The sequence below is a fragment of the Lolium rigidum genome, chromosome 7, assembly GCF_022539505.1.
Source record: "Lolium rigidum isolate FL_2022 chromosome 7, APGP_CSIRO_Lrig_0.1, whole genome shotgun sequence".
NCBI lineage: Eukaryota > Viridiplantae > Streptophyta > Magnoliopsida > Poales > Poaceae > Lolium > Lolium rigidum.
Window position 1 is genome coordinate 97,147,255 of NC_061514.1, and position 27,863 is coordinate 97,175,117.

The window sequence follows — 27,863 nt, forward strand, 5'->3', positions numbered from 1 at the left end:
GAGTCAATAGCATAAAACCACCACTTTGATGGTGAAATTTACCGTATGGTACCACTTTACGTTTGCGGGACAAAAAACCACCACATTTTGCTCAGTTTTTTCCGGAATGCGCTAAACGTGAATTGAACGCGAATTGACAGGGAATCTGACAGGTGGGTCCTATTGTCAGTGCTGAGGTGGCAACACTATGCAGTAAGATGTGGACAGAGGGCCCACATGTCCCAGTTATCAGGCTGATTTAATAAAAAAATCCCAAAAAAAAACCCCATCACCTCCCCCACCGGCTCACCCCCACCACAGGTACCCGCCGCCTCCCCCACTGGGTCACCCCCACCACCGCCGGCGAGGTAAGACGCCACCCTCCAAGCACGACGGGAACTGCCCCTGCATCTCCCGCGCTGTCGCTCCCCTGCATCTCCCGCGCCGCCGCCCCCTGCATCTCCCGCGCCGCCGCCCCTGCAGCTCCCGCGCCGCCGCCCCCTGCATCTCCCGCGCCGCCGCCCCCTGCAGCTCTCGCGCCGCCGCCCAAAGTGGTGAACCCATCGGGCGGCGCACATGGGTTCTTTCTCCGAGGCGGCCGCCGCCGGCGAGCCACCACCGCAGAGTGCCTCCGCCGCGCCCCCTGGTAGGAGTCGAGCACCGCGTCCGCGCCATCGGGGTCGCGACCCTTGCTCCACGGCCATGTGCCGCCGCCGCGTCCCCGATCTTGCGGCCAAGCGCCGCCGCCGCGCGGCCCGTGCTCGCCGACGACCCCCTCGCCCCATGCTCTTGGCATTGTGGCAGAGCTCCCCGACGGGGCTGGGGAGGGGGACGGCCAGGGCTCGGCAGCGGGAAGGGCCTCGGAGGAGGGCGGTCAGGCGCAGCAGCGGGCACGTCCATGGCGCGATGACGATGGTGGCCAAGAGAGCGGCGGCGCCGCTCGACTCCCAGCAAGGACGGGAAGGGGACGACCTCCCCATTTTTGTTTTTTTAATGACTTTTAGATTTTTTAATTGATCTGACACCTAGGACCCAGTCCCGGATCGGCAAGTTACTGCGTTATGTTGCCACCTCAGCCCTGACTAGTGGGCTCTACCCGTCGATTTCACTGTCAATTCGCGTTCAATTCGTGTTTAGTGCATTCCGGAAAAAACTGTGCAAAATGTGGTGGTTTTTTGTCCCGCAAACGCAAAGTGGTACCATACGGTAAATTTCACCATCAAAGTGGTGGTTTTATGCTATTGACTCGACTTAAGGAGAAAGACCCAAGAGTATCTTGAGTAATCATCAACAATGACAAGTCCATACTTGCTCCCACCAAGAGTATCATAATGTGATGGCCCAAAGAGATCCAAATGAAGGAGCTCCAAAGGCCTAGATGTGGTAACAATACTCTTGATGGGATGCTTCTTCTTGAGTTGCTTTCCGGCTACACATGCACTACAAACACGATCTTTCTCAAAAGAAACGCCGGTTAGTCCCACAATATGCTCACCCTTTAGGAGTTGTTTAAGATTCCTCATGTTAACATGACCAAGGCGGCGATGCCACAACCAACCTTCGTCATGCTTGGCCGCCATTAGACATGTGGAGAAGGAGGGGCTCTCTTTCGAGAGGTCAACCACGTAAAGGTTGTTCTCCACATATCCAACAAGGACCAATTTGAGATTGTCACTCCTAAAGACTTGCACATAATATTTAGTGAAATATGAATTGTAACCGGCATCGGCAAGATGATATATAGAAAGTAAGTTATAGCCAAGGTGTTCAACAAGCATAACCGTCTCAAGGCACAAGTCCTTAGAGATTGCTACCTTGCCATACCCAAGTACCTTTCCCTTTGAGTTGTCACCAAAGGTAATGCTTGACTTCTTGTTGATATCTTCAATGAATTGATCAAGCACACCTTTTCCTCCGGTCATATGATTGGTGCATCCACTATCAAACACCCATTTTGGACCACCGGAGGAATACCCCTACAAAATCAAGTAGAGGATTTAGGAACCCATCGATTAATGGGTTCCTTTGCAATGGCAACAATATCTTTTGGTACCCAAATTGAGTACTCTCTATAAGCATAGCCATTAGGAGGGCCAACATAGTTAGCATAGACATCACCATAATAATCAACAAATAATGCATAGTGATCGTTTGGCCCCGTGCGGTCACCACTAGTGGCTTTGCCCTTTGAGGCTTTGCCATTGTTAGTGACCTTCTTGTTCTTATCTTGAGCGGGTTTCTCCTTGTTGTAGTTCTTCTTCTTGTGAGACTTGGGAACGTATCCAAGTCCAAACTTTTGATGGTTTGACCTTTGCTTACTCAAGAGGTCATCCAATCCCATCTTGTTCTTGGCGGTGGTGAACTTTGCAAGTTCCTTTGTTAACCTAACATTTTCCTCAAGAATAGATGCATGCTCACAAGAGGATTCATTAGGATGATAGTCGAGACCATATTTAGTCACCAAGGATTCAAGATATGCATTGGTCTCAACATGCAAAGAGAGTTCCTCTTGTAAACGAACATGTTCCTCAACAAGCTTAGCATGCTCACTAGTAAAAGATGTAGGGGAACTAGCATGCTTTTCAACAACAATGGGATCCTTCATTGATTCAAGTGCTTTCATGTAGGTTTCTTGGAGTAGGTCATGGTTCTCTCCAAGTTTCTTGAGCTCATCCTTTACAAGCTTGTTAGCTCTTTCAAGGTGGTCAAGATCCCTAGTGAGAGAAGCATGAGCAACTTCAAGTTCCTCCTTTGAGGTATGGAGCACTTGAGTCAAAGATTGAGCCCTATCAATAGTTTCTAGGTCCTTAACTTTATCAAGTTCATAGGTTTCAATTTGTTGCTTAAGGCCTTGAGATATGCACCTTTCGGTTTTTAGCTCTTGTCTTAGGAGATTGAATCTCCGTTCCTTTTCATCCAATTGATATTCTAATTCCTCAATGGACTCATCCTTTTCTTTGAGAGAGTCCATCAAGAAATCAAACTTGACAAGAGCTTCACCACGAAGGGTGCATCTAACATTGTAAAGTTCCTTAAGCACAATTAGTTCATCTTGATTTTCATTTTCATCATCAAGAACACTAGATAGGGAAGGTGGAGGTTCCATTACCTTGGTTTCCCTTGCCATAAGACAAGAGCCAACGATTGTAGAGGAGGAAGAGTCATCGGAGTCATCATCTTGAGTGATTCTTGCCATGAAGGAGGAACCAACATCATTCTCCGTGGAGTAGTCCTTGGAGTAGTCATATGTGAAGAGTGACCCGGGCTTGGAGTAAGCCAAACCGGCCACCCCGGCCTCCTTCTCCTCATCTTCTTCTTCATCATCGGACAAGTACTCGGCTCCAACAAAAGCTCTTCCCTTGTTCTTCTTGAATCGATCGTTGATTGGGTTTGGCTTCAATCTTGGCTTGACCCCTTTGATGAATCTTGGCTTGTCTACCCTTTTCTCATAAGGGCACTCATTTGCAAAGTGGCTATCTTCATCACAATTGTAGCAAGTTCTCTTCTTCTTCTTGTCATTGAGGAGCATAGGCAACTTTCCCTTGTACTTCTTGGCAAAGAAGGCAAAGTCGATGACGATGTCACTAGTTGAAGTCATCTCCTCATCTTCTTCAATTTCATATTCTTCTTCTCCTCCATGGTCAGCTCTAGCCTTGAGAGCAAGGTTGTGTGACGCTTCATGGTTGTGTGAGGCTTCATCAACACGGTTCATTGCCTTGAGCCTCTTTCCGGCTTTGGCCATGCTTTCATTGGCGGCCACATAGGAGACTAGATCATCGGAGTTGAGATCGGCACTCTTGGTCATGATTTGCAAGTTGAGAGCAAGGTTGGTGTCTTCTTGTTTGACGGCAATCATAGCAATGACCTTGGATTTTATGAAGGCTTCATTCATCTCGAAGCCGTCATTGTACTTCTCAGCACCAAGTCCCTTGACTCTTACTCTAAGAGCACCAAGCCTAGCATAGGCATCGGATACGGATTCTCCATCTCGAATCATGAACTGGTGGGCCTCTTGCTTTGCGGTCTCATAAAGAGCTGATTGGATCAAATTGGTTCCCTCTTGGAGTACTACGATCCGATCCCACAACTCTTTAGCGGAGACAATGTCATCGACTTGATCAAGGAGCTTGCGGTTGATGCCACTTCTAATCTTGTCACGTGCGGAGGCATTGAGTTGACGGTTGTAGAACTCGGTGGAGGTCAACCGAGTAGGATCTTGTGGCTCCCGATGTCCATGAACAATGAGCTCCCATAGCTCCACACTGCAGCTGCGAATATGAGATTCCATAGCAGATTTCCAATGTGGAAAGTGAGTTCCATCATAATGGGGAACGGTCCCACTATGGTTTATATGAGGCATGGGTGAAGTGTTTTTGGGATAGTCATGGTTAGCTTCATGGTAGGTTTCCTTAGAGACCGAAGCCCCACTAGAAGTTCCACCGGCAGTTAAGTTCTTAAGCATGGCAGTCATTTCTGTCATTTGTTTTTGTAGCTCATCCTCCTTTTTCTTCTTCTCGGCATCATATGCCAAGAGTCTAGATTTCATCTCTTTAACCGAAAGGTTAGAGTCGTCATCTAGACCCTCGAAGAGTTTATCCATCTCACTCTTAAGGCGGTGAAGCCCTTAATAAGAGTCCAGGCTCGATACCAATTGAAAGTATAGAGATGGTAAACCTAGAGGGGGGTGAATAGGTTTCTACAGATTTTAATTCTTTCTTTGCAATATTAGGCTTTGCGGAATATAAAGGTGAGCCTAATGCAAACTAGGTGAAGCAACCTATATGAGGATACAACTAACTCGAGCACGAAGGCTCTCACGAGCGGTTAAATCACAAGTAAGGAGTTCGGTTAGAGATAACCGATAGCACGCGGAGACGAGGATGTATTCCCGTGTTCCCTTGCTTTGCAACAAGGTACGTCACGTTTGGAGGAGTGGAGGTCCCACGAAGGATTCCCCGCGCCACGAAGGCTCACCCTATTCTCCGGAGCCTATCCCACGAAGGAATAGCTCACTCACTTGTGGTAGACTTTGAGGTAGCCTCCAAACCTTCACAATCTTGCCCGGAGCAAATCCACGGCCCGGATGCTTCCGGACTCCTCTTGCCCACCTAGGGTTTCCAAGGAACCCTAGGAAGCAAGCTTCTCAATGAATACAAGGGGGAATGAGATTTGGCTTGGTAGAACGGTAGATCGGGTCCTCCTCTAATGATTCCCCGGAGGGATTTGAGTTTGGGTGGAGGAGGAGGGAGATCTGAGGCTTTTGGTGTTTCTAGCAATGGAGTAAGAGAGAGAGAGCTCAAGAACAGCTTGTAGTATGTTGCCTAACTGTTCAGAGGTAGGAGAAGGCCTATTTATAGTGTTCTTCGAAATACGGCCGTTGGTCACTTGCCACATCAGCAGATTCGTCGAGAAACCCGGTCGACCGGATTTGGCGCCGGACAGGCCGGTCCACAGCCCGGTCAGACCGGGCCACAGACCGGGCCGGCCGGTTTCCAACCGGAGCTGGGACCGGGTCTTGACCGGGCAGGCGTCTGAGCTTACTGGATGGCGCCCGGATGGCACGAGCGCAAAGTCCGGTTGCTGACCGGGCCGCTCGGTCTGGTGCCCGGTCAGACCGGGCCATGGACCGGAGCAGCCGGTCCAAAACCGGGCTGGCGACCGGACGCCGACCGGAGGGCTTGCCCTCTTTACTGGAACCTGCCCGGATGGCACCGGTTCTGGGTCCGGTTGGTGACCGGGCTGTCCGGTGCCAGGGCCGGTCCGACCGGATCTGTGACCGGCCAGGCTCTGAAAAACTTGCTGATTTTTCGTCGAATTGGGGGGTCTCCCGTTGCCTTTTGTTCCATTGCTACACCATCATACCTCTTTGGCTAATACCTGAAAGTCATCTTGTAGACATGTATTAGTCCAAATACTCTAGCACGGTGTCATAGATACCAAAATAATGGATAAGGGTAAAATACCCTTACATAGGTGAACTGACTCAACATAAAAGTAAAAAGAATGGTCCTTCAAAGAGGAAAGCATCGATTGCTATATTTGTGCTAGAGCTTTTATTTTGAAAACATGAAACAATTTTGTCAACGGTAGTAATAAAGCATATGAGTTATGTAAATTATATCTTACAAGTTGCAAGCCTCATGCATAGTATACTAATAGTGCCCGCACCTTGTCCTAATTAGCTTGGACTACCGGATCATCGCAATGCACATGTTTTAACCAAGTGTCACAATGGGGTACCTCCATGCCGCCTGTACAAAGGTCTAAGGAGAAAGCTCGCATTTTGGATTTCTCGCTTTTGATTATTCTCAACTTAGACATCCATACCGGGACAACATGGACAACAGATAATGGACTCCTCTTTAATGCATAAGCATGTGGCAACAATTATTATTCTCATATGAGATTGAGGATATATGTCCAAAACTGAAACTTCCACCATGAATCATGGCTTTAGTTAGCGGCCCAATGTTCTTCTCTAACAATATGCATGCTCCAACCATTAAGGTGGTAGATCTCTCTTACTTCAGACAAGACGGACATGCATAGCAACTCACATGATATTCAACAAAGAATAGTTGATGGCGTCCCAGAAAACATGGTTATCGCACAACAAGCAACTTAATAAGAGATAAAGTGCATAAGTACATATTCAATACCACAATAGTTTTTAAGCTATTTGTCCCATGAGCTATATATTGCAAAGGTGAATGATGGAATTTTAAAGGTAGCACTCAAGCAATTTACTTTGGAATGGCGGAGAAATACCATGTAGTAGGTAGGTATGGTGGACACAAATGGCATAGTGGTTGGCTCAAGGATTTTGGATGCATGAGAAGTATTCCCTCTCGATACAAGGTTTAGGCTAGCAAGGTTATTTGAAACAAACACAAGGATGAACGGTGCAGCAAAACTCACATAAAAGACATATTGTAAACATTATAAGACTCTACACCGTCTTCCTTGTTGTTCAAAACTCAATACTAGATATTATCTAGACTCTAGAGAAACCAAATATGCAAACCAAATTAGCAAGCTCTAAGTGTTTCTTCATTAATGGGTGCAAAGTATATGATGCAAGAGCTTAAACATGAGCACAACAATTGCCAAGTATCAAATTATCCAAGACATTTTAGAATTACTACATGTAGCATTTTCCAATTCCAACCATATAACAATTTAACGAAGAAGAAACTTCGCCATGAATACTATGAGTAAAGCCTAAGGACATACTTGTCCATATGCTACAGCGGAGCGTGTCTCTCTCCCATACAAGTGAATGCTAGGATCCATTTTATTCAAACAAAACAAAAAAACAAAAACAAACCGACGCTCCAAGCAAAGCACATAAGATGTGACCGAATAAAAATATAGTTTCGTGGGAGGAACCCGATAATGTTGTCGATGAAGAAGGGGATGCCTTGGGCATCCCCAAGCTTAGACGCTTGAGTCTTCTTAGAATATGCAGGGGTGAACCACCGGGGCATCCCCAAGCTTAGAGCTTTCACTCTCCTTGATCATATTGTATCATACTCCTCTCTTGATCCTTGAAAACTTCCTCCACACCAAACTCGAAACAACTCATTAGAGGGTTAGTGCATAATAAAAATTAACATGTTCAGAGGTGACACAATCATTCTTAACACTTCTGGACATTGCATAAAGCTACTGGACATTAATGGATCAAAGAAATTCATCCAACATAGCAAAAGAGGCAATGCGAAATAAAAGGCAGAATCTGTCAAAACAGAACAGTCCGTAAAGATGGATTTTATTGAGGCACCAGACTTGCTCAAATGAAAATGCCCAAATTGAATGAAAGTTGCGTACATATCTGAGGATCACTCACGTAAATTGGCTTAATTTTCTGAGTTACCTACAGAGAATTAGACCCAGATTCGTGACAGCAAAGAAATCTGTTTCTGCGCAGTAATCCAAATCTAGTATTCACTTTACTATCAAAGACTTTACTTGGCACAACAAAACATAAAACTAAGATAAGGAGAGGTTGCTACAGTAGTAAACAACTTCCAAGACTCAAATATAAAACAAAAATACTGTAGTAAAAACATGGGTTGTCTCCCATAAGCGCTTTTCTTTAACGCCTTTCGCCTAGGCGCGTAAAGTGTATATCAAGTAACATCAAGAGATGAAGCATCAACATCATAATTTGTTCTAATAATAGAATCATAAGGTAACTTCATTCTCTTTCTAGGGAAGTGTTCCATACCTTTCTTGAGAGGAAATTGATATTTAATATTACCTTCCTTCATATCAATAGTAGCACCAACGGTTCGAAGAAAAGGTCTTCCCAACATAATGGGGCAAGATGCATTGCATTCAATATCCAAGACAACAAAATCAACGGGGACAAGGTTATTGTTAACCATAATATGAACATTATCAACTCTCCCCAAAGGTTTCTTTTTAGCATTATCAGCGAGATTAACATCCAGATAACAGTTTTTCAATGGTGGCAAGTCAAGCATATCATAGACTTTCTTAGGCATAACGTAAATACTTGCACCAAGATCACATAAAGCATTACAATCAAAATCTTTGACCCTCATTTTAATGATGGGCTCCCAACCATCCTCTAGCTTTCTAGGAATAGAAGTTTCAAGTTTTAGTTTCTCTTCTCTAGCTTTTATGAGAGCATTTGTAATATGTTTTGTGAAAGCCAAGTTTACAGCGCTAGCATTGGGACTCTTAGCAAGTTTTTGTAAGAACTTTATAACTTCAGAGATGTGGCAATCATCAAAATCTAAATCATTACAATCTAAAGCAATGGGATTATCATCCCCAAGGTTGGAAAAAATTTCAGCAGTTTTATCACAAGCGTTTCAGCAGCTTTAGCAGCTTCGTGTAATTTTGCGCGCTTTGCACTAGGAGTAGAAACATTGCCAACACCAATTATTTTACCATTAATAGTAGGAGGTGCAGCAACATGTGAATCATTAGCATTGCTAGTGGTGGTAATAGTCCAAACTTTAGCTACATTTTTCTCTTTAGCTAGTTTTTCATTTTCTTCTCTATCCCACCTAGCACGCAGTTCAGCCATTAATCTTATATTCTCATTAATTCTAACTTGGATGGCATTTGCTGTAGTAACAATTTTATTTTCAATATCCTCGGGTTTAGCAGCCATTTTATTAATTAAAGAAGATTGTGACGCAGACATGTATGAGATTCGGTTTTCAACATTTGCAAGTTTAGTTTGCAACCCAGAAATCTCCATATTCAGATTTTCAAGTTGATTTCCTATATTCTTCAACAAGGTAGATTGTTCATTCATAGTTTTAGTAAACAATTTATTTTGCTCATATTGTGATTGCATAAAGCTCTTGGTGGATCTTTCAATTTCTAACATCTTTTCCTCATTAGGTGAAACATATCTACCATAAGAGTTACTATTAGCAGGATATGGCCTAGAATTTTGAGCAACCAATGAAGCTAACGGAACATTATTAGGATCAACATTAGTCCTACCATTCACAAGCATAGACATAATAGCATCAATCTTATCATTCAAGGAAGAGGATTCTTCAACAGAATTTACCTTCTTACCTTGTGGAGCTCTTTCCGTGTGCCATTCAGAGTAATTAACCATCATATTATCAAGAAGCTTTGTTGCTTCACCAAGAGTGATGGACATAAAGGTACCTCCAGCAGCTGAATCCAATAAATTCCGCGAAGAAAAATTTAGTCCTCGCATAGAAGGTTTGGATGATCATCCAAGTAGTCGATCCATGGGTTGGGCAATTTTTAACCAAAGATTTCATTCTTTCCCAAGCTTGAGCAACATGTTCATTATCCAATTGTTTAAAATTCATTATGCTACTCCTCAAAGATATAATTTTAGCAGGGGGATAATATCTACCAATAAAAGCATCCTTGCATTTAGTCCAGTGTCGTCGTGGTGAACGAGCAGATGCCATAGGATGGCTTAAGTTGGGGCCGAATGGACGTATGAGGATTCGGGGGAGGGTTTGCGATTAGATGGGAAGAACTTCCGGATGCTTTCCTCAAGAACACAACCAAAGGCCGGTATGCAAGAAGAGAGACAAGAGGAAGAACTCTTTACTAGATCGCTAGCTTCATTGATCTCAACATGGTTACAAGTTTCTCAGTACATCGATCTCTCTATGGTCTCGCTACGTGCCCGTGAAGAAGGGCTGCCCCCTCTCCTTATATAGGGGAGAGGGTGGCTTACACTGGAAGAAACCCTAATGGCATCTTTGACTAGACAAACTACTTTACAAAGCTACTTTAATCATAGATGACACCGGAGTCCTCTTTAATCAGGGGCGCTGACGTCCTCCGGCTTCTTTGACCGTCACCCTTCTCTTTATCGTCAGCCCTTCGTCAAAAGTTACTTTGCTTAGCTCATCTTTGTCTTCTAGCTCTGGAGAGAATCTTTGACCAGTCCCGCCGACAGGCTCTCCTTTCCGGTATCTTCTTTACCGGGTTCCGGTATACCCCTCTTGGGGATACCGGCTTAGCTCCACTTAGCTAAACTCTTAACCTCAGGTTCCGGTATAAACATTAAACCGGTATCTTGATGGCACATGCCATCCGGTTTGGCATGCCTTTGGCATACCGGGGGTCATCCCCCCAACATTAGTCCCCGAAGCTGGTATAGCCTGGAGGATTCTATCCTACAGGCCATGCCAGGTTCTCATTTCCCTTGGATACCGGTTTAAATACTCATGTCATGAGCTTAGTTCCGGCACCTTTACACTTGTTCTTTTTCTTCTCTTTGCAAAGCTCGTTCCGGCATCTCTATTTTCCGGTATCATGTGTCTTTATTGCTTCCTCGGCGAAGTCGAGAATATCTCGGGCCCCGCACCTGACGAGACATGCGCACCGTGATCGACGCGCCGCTGTCGGGGGTCACTTCCCTTCGACTCCCGCGCGCTCATTTAATGCATCGCAGCCGATCCCACTACCTCTTCGGGATCCCGTGTGCGCCTCCGTGTGGCTCCGTGTTTCTTCGCGTGTACTCCCTCGCCACGTGGCGGCCCAAGGCGCGAACCGTCGTGGGCCGCGGGGCGAACCGCCGCGGCCCAGCGGTTCCCTCGCCCACCTTCTCTCTCCTTTATAAACTCAACCGCCCCTTCTCCTTCGTCTTCTTCGCATTCTCCTCCTTCGCGCACGCAGCTCCACGCCTTCGCACCTCCGCCGCTTCTCCGTCGGCCGTCGCTTGTCCAAGCTCCGGCGCCCGGCGAACCCACGCCGTGCCTCCGCCGGACCTCGCCGCGCGGAGATCTTCGGCAGCAACTTCCTTGCTTCCGCCGCATTTGCGCTTCTTCGCAAGCTTCTCCGCCTCGCCGCCGACGGTGCTCTCCGGCGGCCGCAGGTCCGCTCCGCCGCCAGCAAACGACTCCCTCAGCGACTCCGCCGCTTAAGGTTGGTACCAATCTCGCTTCACTTGTCCTCCGGTTGCTTTCCGGATCTTGGGTGTTTAGTGTTCTTATTTCCTCTTTTTCCTTGGTTTTCTTCTTACTCGTAGATCTTCACGCGGGGTCCAAGTCTGGGATTCTTGTTTTTTCGCCTCTCCTCGCAATGTCTGGCGAGGAGTCCACCTCTGCATCTTCTTCTTCCCTTTCTCTCAAGCGCCGTAGACCATCTCCCGGCGAATCCACGGCTTCTGATCCGATGGAGACCGATTCCGGCAATCAGCAGGAATCCGGTAGCCACCAAGAGTCCGGTGGCCCCCTAGAATCCGGTAGCTTTAGCCAAGCTTCCGGTAGCGCAACCTCCAGCAGCTCCAGCCAATCTTCCGGCGAGGAGCCTTCCCCAATCACCCGCGGAGCCTGGATGGGTTCCAGTGTCACCCAGTTCGAAATTGATTGGTTATACCGGTCTCGACGGATTCCGGAAGGAGTTTCTTGCCGGATTCCGGATGACGAAATCGAACCGGATCCTGAAGATGACGAATACGTTGTCTTTCTAGCTCACTTTGAGCGTGGCTTCGGCCTTCCCCGCTCTCCCTTTTTCCGCTCCTTCTTAGATTTTTACAAACTCCAACCTCACCACCTTCCTGGCAACGCCATTTTCTACCTCTCTTGCTACGCCACCTTCATGGAGGCCTATATCGGCATTCGTCCCACTCGTGAGACGTTTGCCCGCTTCTTTGCTCTTCGGATTAACTCCGTTCAGTGGCAAGGATATTCCTAAACCCAAGCCCCCGTTCGGTGCGGGTCTTGCATTATCGGCTCCCGTCAAGGGAGCCCCTTTTTTAAGTTTTCCGGCCTCGAATCTTGCCGGCTGTGGCAAGGGACTTTCTTCTACGTGAAGAATACCGGCCGCGCCGATCTCATCGATCTTCCTCCGTTCGAAGCGGGGCCCCCCAGCAGGACCAACTGGAGCTACAACCCGAAGTCGGATCATGCCGAAACCAGCCGGGTGGTACGCTTCTTGACCTCTTTGAAGAAGGAGACCAAGATCTGCTCGGATGACATCATCCGCACTTTCATTTCGCGCCGGGTGCTTCCTCTAAAGCGCCGCGCACATAGGATGAGCGAGATGTATGGCCCAGTGCGATCCTACCAAGATCACAGGCCATCCTCTTAGCAAAAGGGATGTTGTTCGCAAGGCTAAGCAGATTTGCCAAACCGCTATGCCCTCTCGATTGGGAATGGGGCCTCCTTCCCTCAACGACCGATAATCCTCCGACCCAAGAAGTAAGGGATTATACGACAGGGGTTGTCTCTGACCGGTAGCTTTCTGCTCTTGCTAATCTTGCCTTTTCCTGTTTCAGTGCCAAGGACCGCTTCCCCTCATCGAGCGGAGCGGCGTGGACCTTGCCAGCCTCGCGCCCTCGACTCCTTTGATCCGGATCCTTATATTTTCTGGAAGGACTTGAAGATGGGCAAGGCTCCGGCAGCGCATCTTGGCCGGTCTCCGCCGAAGCCCACCGGGTCTGCTGACGACCTTGCCACGCTTGAGGTATTTTCTTTTCCGGTTTCTTTTACCTTTCCGTTATCGTTTTCCTGCGAATTGCTTCTTAGCCAAACCTTATCCATAGATCCATGAGCACGTGCCGCCCCTGCGTGCCGAGGCCGGCTCCGAGTTCGTGGACAAGCTTATGGCCCAGGGCCAGAAGAACAAGCAGCCGGCATCTGATGCCGGTGCCGCCCGAGCCCGCCCTCCAAGCGCTTCCGGACCGAGCCTCGGGGGGAGAAGCAGGTGGGCATGCGTCGCTACGGGCGCAAGGCGATGCCGACCTCTTCCGGGTAAATTACTCGTTTTCCGCCAAATTCTCTTTTTGCCAAGGGTTTTTTCCGGTTTCCCTTTTCCAACCGTCTTTCTTTCTTTTTCTCAGCCCTGCGCTCAAGCTTGGCCCAAGGCCATCGGGCTCGAAGATTCCACAAGGACTTCAACCCCTCCTCCTCACTCAAGCCCGGCACCACCCGGTGCCGGCAACATTTCTGCCTCCCTCTCGGGGGCACGACAAATTCGGGGCGTGCGGCCCCTTCACCGTCAGATCACCGCACGGAGGAGGATTCTTCCTTCCCTCCAGAGACCCAAGACACCGGCGCCAGCAACATCGGCGCCGGCGAAGAAGAAGCTGCCGGGCGGGCGGAGCCTCCAGCCCCTCCCGTCCTTGAAAAACAACAACTTCCGCGCCGGAATCTTCCGCGCCGGAAGGCTCCAAACCGGGTGACGCGCCCGCGCTCCCCGTCTCCACGCACCCTCCTGATGCCGCCGCCAGGTGCTCCTCGCGCCAAGCCCCTCGGGGCCGCTTCTACCGCGCCGCCGCCCAAGACCTCCAAGCTCATCAAGGGGAAGGCGACGGCCTCCAGCGCTTCCTCCGGCGGCCAGCAGCCCTTGGTGCTGCACGTCGCCAAGGCCGCCAAAGATGCCGCCACGAAGCCCACCGGCCTCCTTGGCCGCATTACGGAGTTCAAGCGCCAAGGCCGAGACTCGGGGCACCTTCTGCCCTACGCCCAGAAGTGGAACGCCGCGGACATGACTCCGGCGACCCGCGGCCTGGGCAAGGACAGGCAGCCGGCACCTGACCCTGTCGGGGACCGGTCTTCCGAGGAGCACTTTATGCGGCTTCGCGCTGCCGTAAAAGAGCTTGACAGCGCGTGGTACGACTCCACGAACAACCTGATGGTATGTTTTGCTAACTTGTCTCAATTTTTACCGGTTTCTTCGTTTCCGGCTTGGTCTTATCTTTTCTTTGGTTTCATGCCGGTTTCTCTCTTGTCTATCTTCCCAGTCCCCGAGTTTTGTGGTGAGAGCGCAGCTCTTAGTACAAAACTTAACTTAAAAATTTATCGTGAAACCGGCACCGCTGACCCCCGAGTTTCGGGTTAAATACCTTCTCCTTGGCACACAATTTACCTTAGAAGCGCGCAAAACCGGCACTGCCAGTCCCCGAGTTTCGGGTTAAGAACCTTGTTCTTAGCGCAAAATTTAGCTAAAAACTTAGCGCAAAACCGGCACTGCCAGTCCCCGAGTTTCGGGTTAAGAACCTTGTTCTTAGCGCAAAACTTAACTTAAAAACTTCCTTTTCTTGAACAGCTCACGGCTGACGCTCGGAAGGCCCTCTTCGAGGAGCTTCTATGGGAGCATCGGAGCTCGCCGAGGCACACGACAAGTGCCAAGGTAAATTTTTGTTTTGCCGGCATCTTTCTTTCCGGAAACCTTTTCCTCCTAACATTCGCAATTTCTGCTTAACAGTGGTTCCGGAAGCTTCCATCGATGCTCTCAAGGAGCAGCTGGCTACCGCCCAACGTATGATTCTTTCCTTGGTTTCTTTTCCATTTTTACTAGTATAACCTTGTTAACACTTTCTTTTCCGGTTACAGGGGAGAAGGACCAGCTCATCCGGCAGCACAAGGAGGAGTTGGACGCCCTCGAGACCAGCCACCGGGAGCTCAAGACCCAGCTCATCCAACTGGGGCTTGACCATGCCAAGGCCTTCGAAGCCGCTGCAGCTGACGCGGCGGCCAAGATGGAGGAGGCACTGGAGGACGCCGGCAACGCCAACGCGGTGCTGCTGGCTGAGCTGGAGGAGGCAGCCAAGGCCCGGAAGGGTGCCGAGGAGAAGGCCGCGCGGCTGGAGGAGGAGCAGTAAGGAATGCGATCGCTGATCCCGCGACCGACACCCTCGCCCATCGTAAGTTCCTTTATCTTTTTCTTCCGGACTTTTTTCCTTCCGGTCTCTTTTTCTTCCGGACTCTTTTCTTTCCGGTCTCTTTTTCTTCCAGACTCTCTTCCTTAACCTTTTTCTTTCTTTGCACAGGCCTCTTTCCGGACTCGCAGAGGTACGCCGTCAAGAAGGTTGACGCGCAGCCGCAAGGACAAAGGCCAAGCGGATCTTACCGTGCCATGGACGCCCAAGGACCATCCGGTCGCGCTTAACGCGCGGGTGTCCCATATGCGCTGCATAGACCGCAATCTTTCGGACATCCCCGATGTAGCTACCCAGCTATACAGACTTTATGGCCTCGGCGAGGAGGTGCCGGACACCTTCTCCCTCATCAGCCGATCGCCTCAAGGGTGCCGGCAGGAGGATCCGCGAGTGGCGAGTGCTCGCTGCCCGCGCCGGAGCCGACTCCGCCCTTCGCGTCGCCTGCTCCCGGTACCCGGAGCTCGATCCGGACGCCCTCACCGGCGTGCGTGAAGACGCGAAACCGATCCGGACCCGATCCTCTCCGCCAAGCGGCAGGATCGCGCGTACCGCATCGCGGAGTATGCCGACATGCGCACCTTCATCCCTCCCCTCCCGGCGTCGAGGACTATCTCGGCCGAGGAGGAGGGTGAAGCCGAAGACGAGGTCCCGGACGATGCCGATGCCGGCGCCGCTCCTCCGGAAGCCCCCGCTGCGTGATTACTCTCTTTGAAGTGTTTGCCTCGCTATCCGTTTGTTGGTCCCGCTTATCTTTGAAACAATGTTCGTTAAATTCTGCCCCGGAATGCCGGGGTCTATGATGTAAAACTTTAAACCTGCTTTTGGCTGTGGTACAACATTTTCTCGCCGGTAAGTTATGCCGGTAGTTAATTATCTTAAGTTTGCTTTAGCACATTGCTTTGGTTTTGCTTTTATCTTGCACTGCAAAGATTTCTCAATTGTCTCCGCATCCAATTTGATGCATACTTGGTTCTTTTGCCTTGGCTCTGCCTGCCTTCTCTGGGCGTTCTTTGGCATATGAGCACAAGGTTCTTTCACCAAACAAGCATCTTCTTGAATTTAGAAATAACTTTGAAATTTTGCAAAAAACCGGTTTAACCGGGGTTAGTTAAATTTTCCGGATTGTTCTTTCCTGCTTTCCCTTCTTGTAGTTCATGTGCTTATCCCCTACCGGTTTATCTTGCTTGCCATGAAGCCGGTTTGCGGACAGCAGCAGAGTCGAAGACTCCGGTAGGATTTAGCACACTACTAAACCGGAAAGATAAAACATTCAATAAGCAACCGGTAAACTGAAAAAATAGACAAGTTACATGCAACCTTATTGGGGTAGTCCCCGAGATTCATTCAAGGTTCTGGCATCTTTTATTCATAGCATATAAGGTACAAAAAAGGAACTTCTTACACCACCACTTCAAGAGTAGAAAGGACGCAACAGAGCTATGTTCCATGGACGCTTGCTCTCCTCTCCGACTTGTCCGCCTTTCCTTTTTTCCACTCCTGTGCATCAATTAGGTAGTATGCATCATTGTGAAGCACCTTGCTTACAATGAAGGGACCTTCCCATGGTGGCAAGAGCTTATGCCGGCCTTCAGTGCGCTGCACTAGGCGAAGCACAAGATCTCCTTCCCGGAAAACTCTTGGATTAACTTTCCGGTCATGATAGCGTCTGAGGTTTTGCTGGTAAATGGCTGTTCTTGCCAAAGCTAGCTCTCTTGCTTCTTCTAGCAAGTCCACATCATTTTCTCTGGCCTCTTTGACCTCTTGCTCAGTATAGAGCTGTACTCTTGGTGAATCATGGATGATGTCGGTTGGTATGACCGCTTCTGCTCCATAAACCATGAAGAACGGAGTGTATCCGGTAGACCGGTTTGGGGTTGTTCTTATGCTCCACAGAACTGATGGTATCTCATCAAGCCAACACCCCGGTGCTCTTTCCACTGCGTCAATGAGTCTGGGTTTGATACCGGAGAGTACCAAAGCATTCATTCTTTCTACTTGGCCGTTGCCTTGTGGGTGTGCCACCGAGCACAAATCCAACCGGATGTTCTTATCTTCACAGAACCTTTTGAACTCACCTTGAGCAAAGTTGGTTCCATTGTCAGTGATGATGCTGTGCGGGTATCCATACCGCAAGATGACATCCTTCAAGAATTTCACAGCTGTATGCCCATCACACTTTGCGATAGGTTTTACTTCTAGCCATTTGGTGAACTTATCCACCATGACCAAGATGTGAGTCATGCTGCTCCTTGCAGTCTTGAATGGGCCAACCATGTCCAGGCACCAAACAGCAAACGGCCATGTTAGCGGTATTGTCTTTAAACCGGACGCTGGGGTATGATTTTGCTTGGCGTACCTCTGGCACCCGTTGCATTTTCTTACCAAATCCTCAGCGTTCGCCAAAGCCGTGGGCCAATAAAACCCATGCCGAAACACTTTTGCTACCAGCGCCCTTGACGAGGCATGATGCCCACATTCTCCTTGGTGAATTTCCTCAAGCATTTCTTTCCCTTCTTCCGGTTCCACACATCTTTGAAGGACACCGGTAACGCTTCTCTTGTACACCTCACCATTGATGAATGTGTAAGCTTTGGACCTTCTTTGTATCCTCCTTGACTCATTTTCATCAGCCGGCAAGGTGCCGTTGATTAGGAATTCCTTAATAGGTTTAGCCCATGACGGTATCTCTCGAACCAAAAACACCGGTGCATCTATCTCCATGCTATCCACCAAGCATCATTTCTTCCGGTATGGGTACGGCAGTCCCCGAGCTTGCCGGAATCGAGCTCCCCGGGTTTGCCGGAGCAGTCCCCGGTTCCCTTCATCGATATCCATTGGCACAATGTGTGACTCCGGAACAAAAATTGATTCCGACTCGGGACTTGGCTTGATTGATGGTACTCTCAGTGTGCCGAGCTATTCCGGGAGGAATTTCTTGTCGGGATGAGCCTATCTTGGACAAAGCATCCGCAGCCTTCATTTTCTCGCACGCGGTACATGGTGAAACTCACAACCTTCGAAGAACCCGGCAATCTTTTGCACGTGAAACCGGTACGAGGCCATGTTGGCATCTTTTGCATCCCAATCTCCGAACACCGCTGTACCACAAGATCTGAATCGCCATAGCAAATGATCCGGTGCGCACCGATTTCTTTTGCGACCTTAAGCCCATGGATCAAAGCTTCATATTCAGCGACATTGTTCGATGCCCTGAAATGTACTTGCAAAACATACCGGAGGTGATCTCCTTTCGGTGAAGTAAGCACCACACCGGCACCTAGACCCTCCTTGAGCTTGGATCCATCAAAGTGCATTTTCCAGTACTCTATCTTCTCGATCCGGCGGTTTGTATTGCATCTCCGCCCAATCAACAAGGAAATCAGCCAAAGCCCGTGACTTTATGGCATCTCTTCTTTCATACACCGGCACGTATGGTGATATCCGGATCGCCCATTTTGCAATCCGGCCGCCGGCGTCTTTGTTGCACATGATGTCGAGATGGGTGCTTCACTCACCACCTTCATAGGATGTTCCTCGAAGTAGTGCTTGAGCTTTGTGGCGGCCATAAACACGCCATAGGTCATTTTCTCGGAAGTGCGGGTAGTTTTGCTTTGAGAGGGAGAGCACCTCGCTCAGGTAGTATACCGGCCTCTGGACGGTTTTTCCTTCCTCTTCTCTTTCTACTACCACAACAACACTCACGACCCGGTTGGTTGCTGCTATGTACAACAACATTGGTTCTCTTTCCAACGGCGAAGCCAATATTGGCGCGGTAGCTAACATTGTTTTCAGCTCCTTGAATGCTGCGTCTGCACTCGAGGGGTCCGGACGAACTTATCGGATTTTCTCATTAAGGCATACAATGGCAAGGCCTTCTCTCCCAACTCTGCTTATGAACCGGCTTAGCGATGCTAAGCTTCCGGTAAACTTTTGTATGTCCTTCAAATCCGGTGGTATTGTCATTCTTTCGATTGCCCGGATCTTTACCGGATTGACCTCAATGCCTCGGCTTGAGACGAGGAAACCCAGCAGCTTGCCGGCAGGGACACCGAAAGTGCATTTTGCCGGATTGAGTTTCATCCGGAACCTCCTTAGGTTATCAAACGTTTGCCGGAGATCATCGATCAGGGTATCTTTTACCTTAGTTTTTATCACGATGTCATCCACATACACCTGCACATTCTTTCCGATCTGATCAAACAAGCATTTTTGCATACAGACGCTGGTACGTTGCACCAGCGTTGCGCAAACCAAAAGGCATAGTGATATAGCAGTAAGCCCCGTGCGGGGTAATGAACGCAGTTTTTATTTGATCTTCCTTTTTCAAGGGAATCTGGTGGAAACCGGAATAGGCATCCAGGAAGGACAACAACTCACACCCAGCCGGTTGAATCAATCACTTGATCGATCCGTGGCAAAGGAAAAGGGTCTCTTGGGCAAGCTTTGTTGAGGTTGGTGTAGTCGATGCACATGCGCCACACCTTCGGAGCTTTTGCCTCCGTGTTCTCATCTTTCTTCTTTTCAACCATCACCGGATTGGCCAGCCACTCTGTGTGCGTGACCTCCACAATGAATTTGGCAACAAGCAGCTTGGTTACTTCTTCTCCTATGATCTTCCTTCTATCTTCAGCGAACCGGCGCAAAGGTTGTCGCACCGGCTTGGCATCTTTCCGAACGTTCAAGGAGTGCTCAGCCAGCTCCCTCGGAACACCTACCAAATCTTCGGCTGACTGTGCAAAGATATTCCGATTCTCACGGAGGAAGCCGACGAGCGCGCTTTCCTATGCTTGATCGAGGCCGGCACCGATACGAACGGTGCGCTCCGGGTAGGCCGGGTCCAGCACAATGTCCTTTGTCTCATTTGTTGGCTTGAATGCCGGAGCACTCAGACTTGCACTCATTGCCGCTAAGCTCAACTGTGAGGATTGAGCTAACGCAACAGCTGTTTGCATCCTTTTCTTTTCCTCCGCGATCACCAGCGATTCCGCTAGGTTCGATCCGGCAGACGCTGTTTCCAGCGAGACCTTGTAGTTTCCCACCACAGTCAGAGGTCCACGAGGTGCCGGCATCTTCATCTTGAGATACGCCGTGTGGGTCGAGGCCATGAAGGCCGCCAGCGCCGGTCTCCCCAGCAAAGCATGGTACGGACTATCTAAATCCACCACCTCAAACTCCAGGTTCTCAACCCGGCAATTGTCACGTCCTCCAAACGACACGTCCACCCGGACTTTTCCAACCGGTGCGCAGGACAAACCCGGAACGATTCCATGGAACGTTGTGCGCGTTGGCCGAAGCATGTTTTCTCGTTATGCCCAGCGTATGCATGGTGTGCTTGTACATGATGTTGATGCTGCTGCCATTGTCTATCAGCACCTTGCTGAACTTCACTCGAGTTTGCGGCCCTTTCATGATTGGGTCCACAACAAGAGCATATCCGCCCGGATTCGGCATGATCTTGGGGTGATCCTTGATCGACCAAGCAATTTCCTGGTTGGACCACTGCATGTATTTAGGCACTGCCGGCATCACAGCATTTACTTCCATGGAGCGGCGGTGCATACTTTGCCTGTCTGTCGGCTCGCTGACAAAAACAACACAGCACAGATGCGGGTCTTCGTAAACATTCCGGCCTAAAGGTGGCGGTGGAGGTAGCTGGTTATCATCTTGTTCCACCCGGTTAACTTGCCGGTACCGCTGCCGGTTTGGCCGCACCGGTAAAGCGTTTGGCCCGGTAAGCGGCGGTGGTGGCGGTATCTGCTGCCGCCGCGGCATGTCCGGTGGTGGCATCATTGCATTGCCTCCTCGCCCTTGGGCATCTTTTACCGCCCCTTTTTCCATCAAGTACTTGGTCCAGGTACAATCCTTCGTCGATGGTTTGACGGGTGTGCCGGATTCGGTGTGTGCCACCGGCATGGTTGGTCCATGGCAGCTTCCATGGTGTATTTTGCGGGTTCTTGCCAGCTTCTTTTCTGGACCCAGGGTTTCTTTTCCACCCATTGTTTCTTTGGACCCGCCCATGGCTGCGATCCGGTTCTTTGCCTCTGGCTGCCGCCGGCATCGCAGTCTTCCCGCACAAGCAAGCAACTTGCTGCGGACCGTACCTTCGATCCGGAAAATCTTCCCTCCTCTTGTTGTTCCGGTTGTCCCGGTGTTGTTCTTGGCGTAGCTGTTCCGGCTCAGGTTGCAGCGCCGGCTGCGTTGGGTCTCCCAACGCATAGTTATCCGCCACACGTATCATCTCTGCCAACGTTGTCGGCATGTTCCGCTGCAGCCTTTGCCACAACGGCGAACCTCTCTTGCACCCACCGCTAAACCAAGCAATGGCCCGTGCCTCGATTACTCCTTCACAAGAGTTCCTTGTGGTGTTCCACCGGGCCGATAATCCCGGTCCTGTTTCGCTCGGGCGCTGCACACACAGAGCAAGTTGCCGCGGCCTGTTTGGCCTCCGATAGGTGCTGCTGAAATTGCTCACAAAAGCCTCCTCAAAATCCAGCCAGCCATTTATGCTTCCCGCCGGCAAGTTGTTTAGCCGTATTCTTGCCGGTCCAACCGTAAACGACGGTATGATCCTCACGGCCCAACGCCGGTTTCCTCCTCCTGCTACGGTTCCTCCGCCTCCCACGACGTATACCGCGGTCACGTAATCCGCGAGCCAATCTTCCGGCTTCGTAGTGCCATCGTATGTTTTTGTGTCACGGGGCAACGTGAAGTTGCGAACCGGTGGTTTTTCTCTCATGATTCTTGGGCCAAAGCACTTTGGACCCGGAGGACCTTCCTCCTCGATCATTTCCGACAAGTATACTCTATCCGGACGGTGCCTCGCATCCCGTTCCGGTAAGTATCTCTCTCCCAAGCGTTCTCCCAAAGGGTTCCGGTATGCCGCCGGTCCGTTAGAATCGGCTTCATCGTAACGTTCCGGTGCCGCGGCCCTTGCCTCGCCGGTACCTTGGTGGAGGCATCTCTTCCTCATCTTCATCATACGCTGCCCTTGCAGCCGGATAGTTTTGCCCGGTTTCATGTTTACCGGCATGTTTGTTTCCGGCATAGCCTTCTTTGGCGTAGCCTCGCTCTGCCCCTTGGCTTTTTCTACCGGCATCGTGTTGCCCGGCTTTTTGTTTACCGGCAAGGACCGGATCATACACAGCTCATCCGCCGTGCGTTCACTTCTTTTTCTTTTCTTCTCGTCCGGATGGGGGACGAGGCCTCGCCCTTGGGACTTGCTTCCGGCATTCTTTGTTGAACGCGCGGATTTCGAGGCTATAGCCTTGTTCAGCTTAGCCAGCCGCTCAGCCGTTCGCTGCTCTACAAGCATCTAGCAGCTCTCCGACACGCTCTTGTTGCTTTGCCGTAGCCTCTCCGGTAAGCGAATCACACAGATCTACAAGCAGCCTTAGCAGCTTTTATTGTTTTATCCGGACCGCCGTACTTAGGTTTCTCTACAATGCTAACGTATGCAGAGGTACTTTTGCCGGTAAGAACTTCCTTACGCAAATCCCGATCTAGATTGCGAGCCTTAAGCCGGTTTTCCGGCATCCTAGCAGCATGAGCGCTACCGTAAGCAAAGCCATGGGCAGCGTTATACTCACGTACGGCTAGGTTCAGCTCGCGCCGCGCCTTGACGACGTCTTTGCCGCTCTCGAGTATCCTCGGCGCCGCGCCTCCAGCCTCCGCTCGAGCCGCCGCCGGGTCGATGTTCTCGCGCGATGGGGGTTGCCGCGCGTTCATCGCCGTTTGGAGAGGCGTTGCCGGTGGCGCGGATGATGCTCCCGCCGCGCCCGCGTCGCGCTCCAGCCGGTGGCTTAGCCGCACGGGTCGAAACCGCGCGACCAAGCACCTTCAGCCCTCAACCTCCTTTCCCGCACCAGCCACACCGGTCATCATTACCTCGACGCTGCCGGGAGCGCGACCAGCACAGAGCCATCTTGGCGGGTCCGGTGCCACCAAGCACCGGCGAGAGGCGCCGGCGCACGGGACGGTGCCGAAGCAGATGCGGTGGCTGCCGAACTCGATGATGCGGCCGTTCTTGGGAAGATGCCGCCGTTGGCGAAGCAGCCCGCGTTGTCGTTGATGAAATCGATGGAGTAGAAGTTCCGCACGAGCGCGTACACCGTCCGCTCGCCGGCGAACTCGAGGAGGCCCGCCCGAATGTGAACTCCAAGCATGCGCCACTTCATGCCCCACGGTGGGCGCCAACTGTCGTCGTGGTGAACGAGCAGATGCCATAGGATGGCTTAAGTTGGGGCCGAATGGACGTATGAGGATTCGGGGGAGGGTTTGCGATTAGATGGGAAGAACTTCCGGATGCTTTCCTCAAGAACACAACCAAAGGCCGGTATGCAAGAAGAGAGACAAGAGGAAGAACTCTTTACTAGATCGCTAGCTTCATTGATCTCAACATGGTTACAAGTTTCTCAAGTACACCGATCTCTCTATGGTCTCGCTACGTGCCCGTGAAGAAGGGCTGCCCCTCTCCTTATATAGGGGAGAGGGTGGCTTACACCGGAAGAAACCCTAATGGCATCTTTGACTAGACAAACTACTTTACAAAGCTACTTTAATCATAGATGACACCGGAGTCCTCTTTAATCGTGGGCGCCGACGTCCTCCGGCTTCTTTGACCGTCACCCTTCTCTTTATCGTCAGCCCTTCGTCAAAAGTTACTTTGCTTAGCTCATCTTTGTCTTCTAGCTCCGGAGAGAATCTTTGACCAGTCCCTGCCGACAGGCTCTCCTTTCCGGTATCTTCTTTACCGGGTTCCGGTATACCCCTCTTGGGGATACCGGCTTAGCTCCACTTAGCTAAACTCTTAACCTCAGGTTCCGGTATAAACATTAAACCGGTATCTTGATGGCACATGCCATCCGGTTTGGCATGCCTTTGGCATACCGGGGGTCATCCCCCCAACAGATTTGGAGTATGATAGACGGAGAAAAAGGTCCAACCCAGAGAGTCCATCTTTTCAAAGTTGGGAAGTACCCAATAAAAGTACTCTCAAGATGTCACCTAGCTGAGGTTATATATCGAATAAAGATCTTGACTTAGTCGGAACGCAATACTTACTAAGAGAACTAACTAAGTTTAGCCTCTTAATGAGAAAGGAAGACAATTTTAATTCTATAATATCACCATCTAGCATCTGTTATACTTTTGCATTTCACACAATTCAACAAAATTATTGAGATGGGCAGCAGCATCATCGGAACTAACGACTAGAAAGTGCTCTCGCATAACAAGATTAAGTAAAGCCGTGCTTTAATTTCAAAGAATTCCATTCGTAGTAGCAAGGTGGAGCAATAGGTGTGCATAGAAAATCATTATTATTTGTGGTATGTGAAATCACACAACTTAGTATTTTCAGGGTTAGCCGATTTTAGCAGATAGTAAATAAAGCAAACTAGATAAAGTAAATGCAAGTAAACTAATTTTTTTGTGTTTTTGATATAGCAAGATGCAAGACAAGTAAATAAAGTAAAGCTAGCAACTAATTTTTTTGATGTTTTGATATAATGCAGCAAACAAAGTAGTAAATAAAATAAAGCAAGACAAAAACAAAGTAAAGAGATTGGGAAGTGGAGACTCCCCTGCGGCGTGTCTTGATCTCCCCGGCAACGGCGCCGGAAAAAGAGCTTGATGGCGTGTATTTCACACGTTCGTTGGGAACCCCAAGAGGAAGGTATGATGCGCACAAGCAGCAAGTTTTCCCTCGAAAGAAACCAAGGTTTATCGAACCAGGAGGAGCCAAGAAGCACGTTGAAGGTTGATGGCGGCGGGATGTAGTGCGGCGCAACACCGGAGATTCCGGCGCCAACGTGGAACCTGCACAACACAACCAAAGTACTTTGCCCCAACGAAACGAGTGAGGTTGTCAATCTCACCGGCTTGTCTGTAACAAAGGATTAACCGTATTGTGTGGAAGATGATTGTTTGCAGAGAAAACAGATAAAACAAGTATTGCGAGCAGATTTGTATTTCGAGTATAAAAGAATGGACCGGGGTCCACAGCTCACTAGAGGTGTCTCTCCCATAAGATAAAAGCATGTTGGGTGAACAAATTACAGTCGGGCAATTGACAAATAGAGAGGGCATAACAATGCACATACATGTCATGATAAGTATAGTGAGATTTAATTGGGCATTACGACAAAGTACATAGACCGCCATCCAACATGCATCTATGCCTAAAAAGTCCACCTTCAGTGTTATCATCCGAACCCCTTCCAGTATTAAGTTGCAAAACAACGGACAATTGCATTAAGTATGGTGCGTAATGTAATCAACAACTACATCCCTAGACATAGCGCCAATGTTTTATCCCTAGTGGCAACAACGACATCCACAACCTTAGAACTTTCTGTCACTCGTCCTGTATATCAATGGAGGCATGAACCCACTATCGAGCATAAATACTCCCTCTTGGAGTTAAGAGCAAAAACTTGGCCAGAGCCTCTACTAGTAACGGAGAGCATGCAAGATCATAAACAACACATAGGTAATAACTTGATAATTAACATAACATAGTATTCTCTATCCATCGGATCCCGACAAACACAACATAGAGTATTACAGATAGATGATCTTGATCATGTTAGGCAGCTCACAAGATCCAACAATGAAGCACAATGAGGAGAAGACAACCATCTAGCTACCGCTATGGACCCATAGTCCAGGGGTGAACTACTCACTCATCACTCCGGAGGCGACCATGGCGGTGAAGAGTCCTCCGGGAGATGAATCCCCTCTCCGGCGAGGTGCCGGAGGAGATCTCCGAATCCCCCGAGATGGGATTGGCGGCGGCGGCGTCTCGCGAAGGTTTTCCGTATCGTGGCTCTCGCATCGTGGGGTTTCGCGACGGAGGCTTTAAGTAGGCGGAAGGGCAGCGCGGGGGGCCACACGAGGGGCCCACACCACAGGCGGCGCGCGGCCGCCCTGGGCCGCGCCGCCCTAGTGGTGGCGGCCACCTCGTGGCCCCACTTCGACTCCTCTTCGGTCTTCCGGAAGCTTCGTGGCAAAATAGGACCCCGGGCGTTGATTTCGTCCAATTCCGAGAATATTTCGTTACTAGGATTTCGAAACCAAAAACAGCAGTAAAACAAGAACCGGCTCTTCGGCATCTTGTTAATAGGTTAGTTCCAGAAAATGCACGAATATGACATAAAGTGTGCATAAAACATGTAGATATCATCAATAATGTGGCATGGAACATAAGAAATTATCGATACGTCGGAGACGTATCAGCCTCCGCCGTGGCGAAGACAAGGAGAAGAGCTTTATAGTCGCTCGCGGCCAGGGTTACGAGCGGATCGGCGGCGCGCTCTTCTAGGACGCGGCGGAGCAGGTAGCCCGGAGCGTCCGCGACAGGTTCAAGGATGGCGTAGGAGAAGTGGCGGCCGTTGGAACTTGGAAGGCACCGCCACGGGAGGCATGAAAACTTGGACGAAGCTTGGCGCCGCCAGGGCCGCGGCCGGAGGGAGGGGTTGAACGTGGGGGCCCCTGTGCCCCACCGGAGCAGCAGGCCTGGGGCCCATCATGCCCGCGGCAGAGGTCTGAGTCGACGCTGGACCCCGCGAGGTGGAGAGAGGAGGATAGGCGGCCAGCCCGCACGGATAGGGTGTTGGCGTCCTGTTTTGCACGCAGCGGATCGGCACCGCGTTCCCCTCCGGCGTCTGCATCTCCGACGAGCCGGTCGGTGAGGTCTTGAAAGCGGCACGCAACCTAGGAGAGGGAGGGGAAGAGGTCTCATCCAAGGAGCAAAGGGAGGGAGCGGATCTAGAGTAAGAGAGAGGAAGAAACTCACATCCTCTCCGTTTGTGTCTGAAGCGGCCACAAGCGGCGCACCGACAGGGCCCGCGGCAGGCACCGACCAGGTGCTCCGGCGTCAGGCAGCGGAAGCAGTGGCGGCGGTATTTTGCAGGGGAGAAGAAGAGACGCTTTGGAGAGGGTGGGCTGCGGGTTGGATCTGGAGAGGAGAGCAGGGCCTCCATATAGGAGAGGGGAAGGGTGGAGGCGGGCGAGGAGACGTCTCGGTCCGGAGGCGCACGCGCGAGCGGAGGGCCGCCGTGCCCATGCTGCGGTGCGGCGGCGGGAATCCGGGAGGCACGCAGGTGCAGCAGCGATGGTGGAGAAAAAGAGGAAGGGGCGGAGGGGACATCACAAGCGAGGTGGTCGAGGTTGGGCAGCGCGTGCTCGGCCCGCCGGTCCGAAGGAAGGTCGGAGGAGGTAGGGAGAGGGGGGCTAGGGGACGGAGGGTGCTGGAGGTAGGGGGAGGGAGGGACATGGGCGGAGAGGCTGCTGGGCAGGCAGCCAAAAGGCTGAGCGGAGGAGAAAGGGTGACACGACCCTTCCTTATCCGGAGCGCTGACCAACAAGCCCTAAGTGTTGCTCTGTTTTATTTGTTTTTAGAAGAGACTTTGTGCCTCAGTAAGTTTGACCGCCTTTGGCTGGGCTGTGGTAGGCCTTAATGGCCCAAATAACCGAAACTATTTCCGGCCGGGACCGTTAGCCCAATTTTGTCCAAACAGGCTCGATCCAGTACCCATTACCAGTATCAGTATTTTCCTCTCAGCGACGCCGCGTTCCGGCGACTGCCGCCGCCGCTGTAATCTCATCTCGCGCCGCCGTTCGTGGCCACAATGACAGCCTTCATCAACACCGCAAGTCATGGGCATGGCCATGCCGGCCCTAAGATCACGTCATAGCCTCGGCAACATACCTCACTACCACGCGCCGCCGCCTTCAC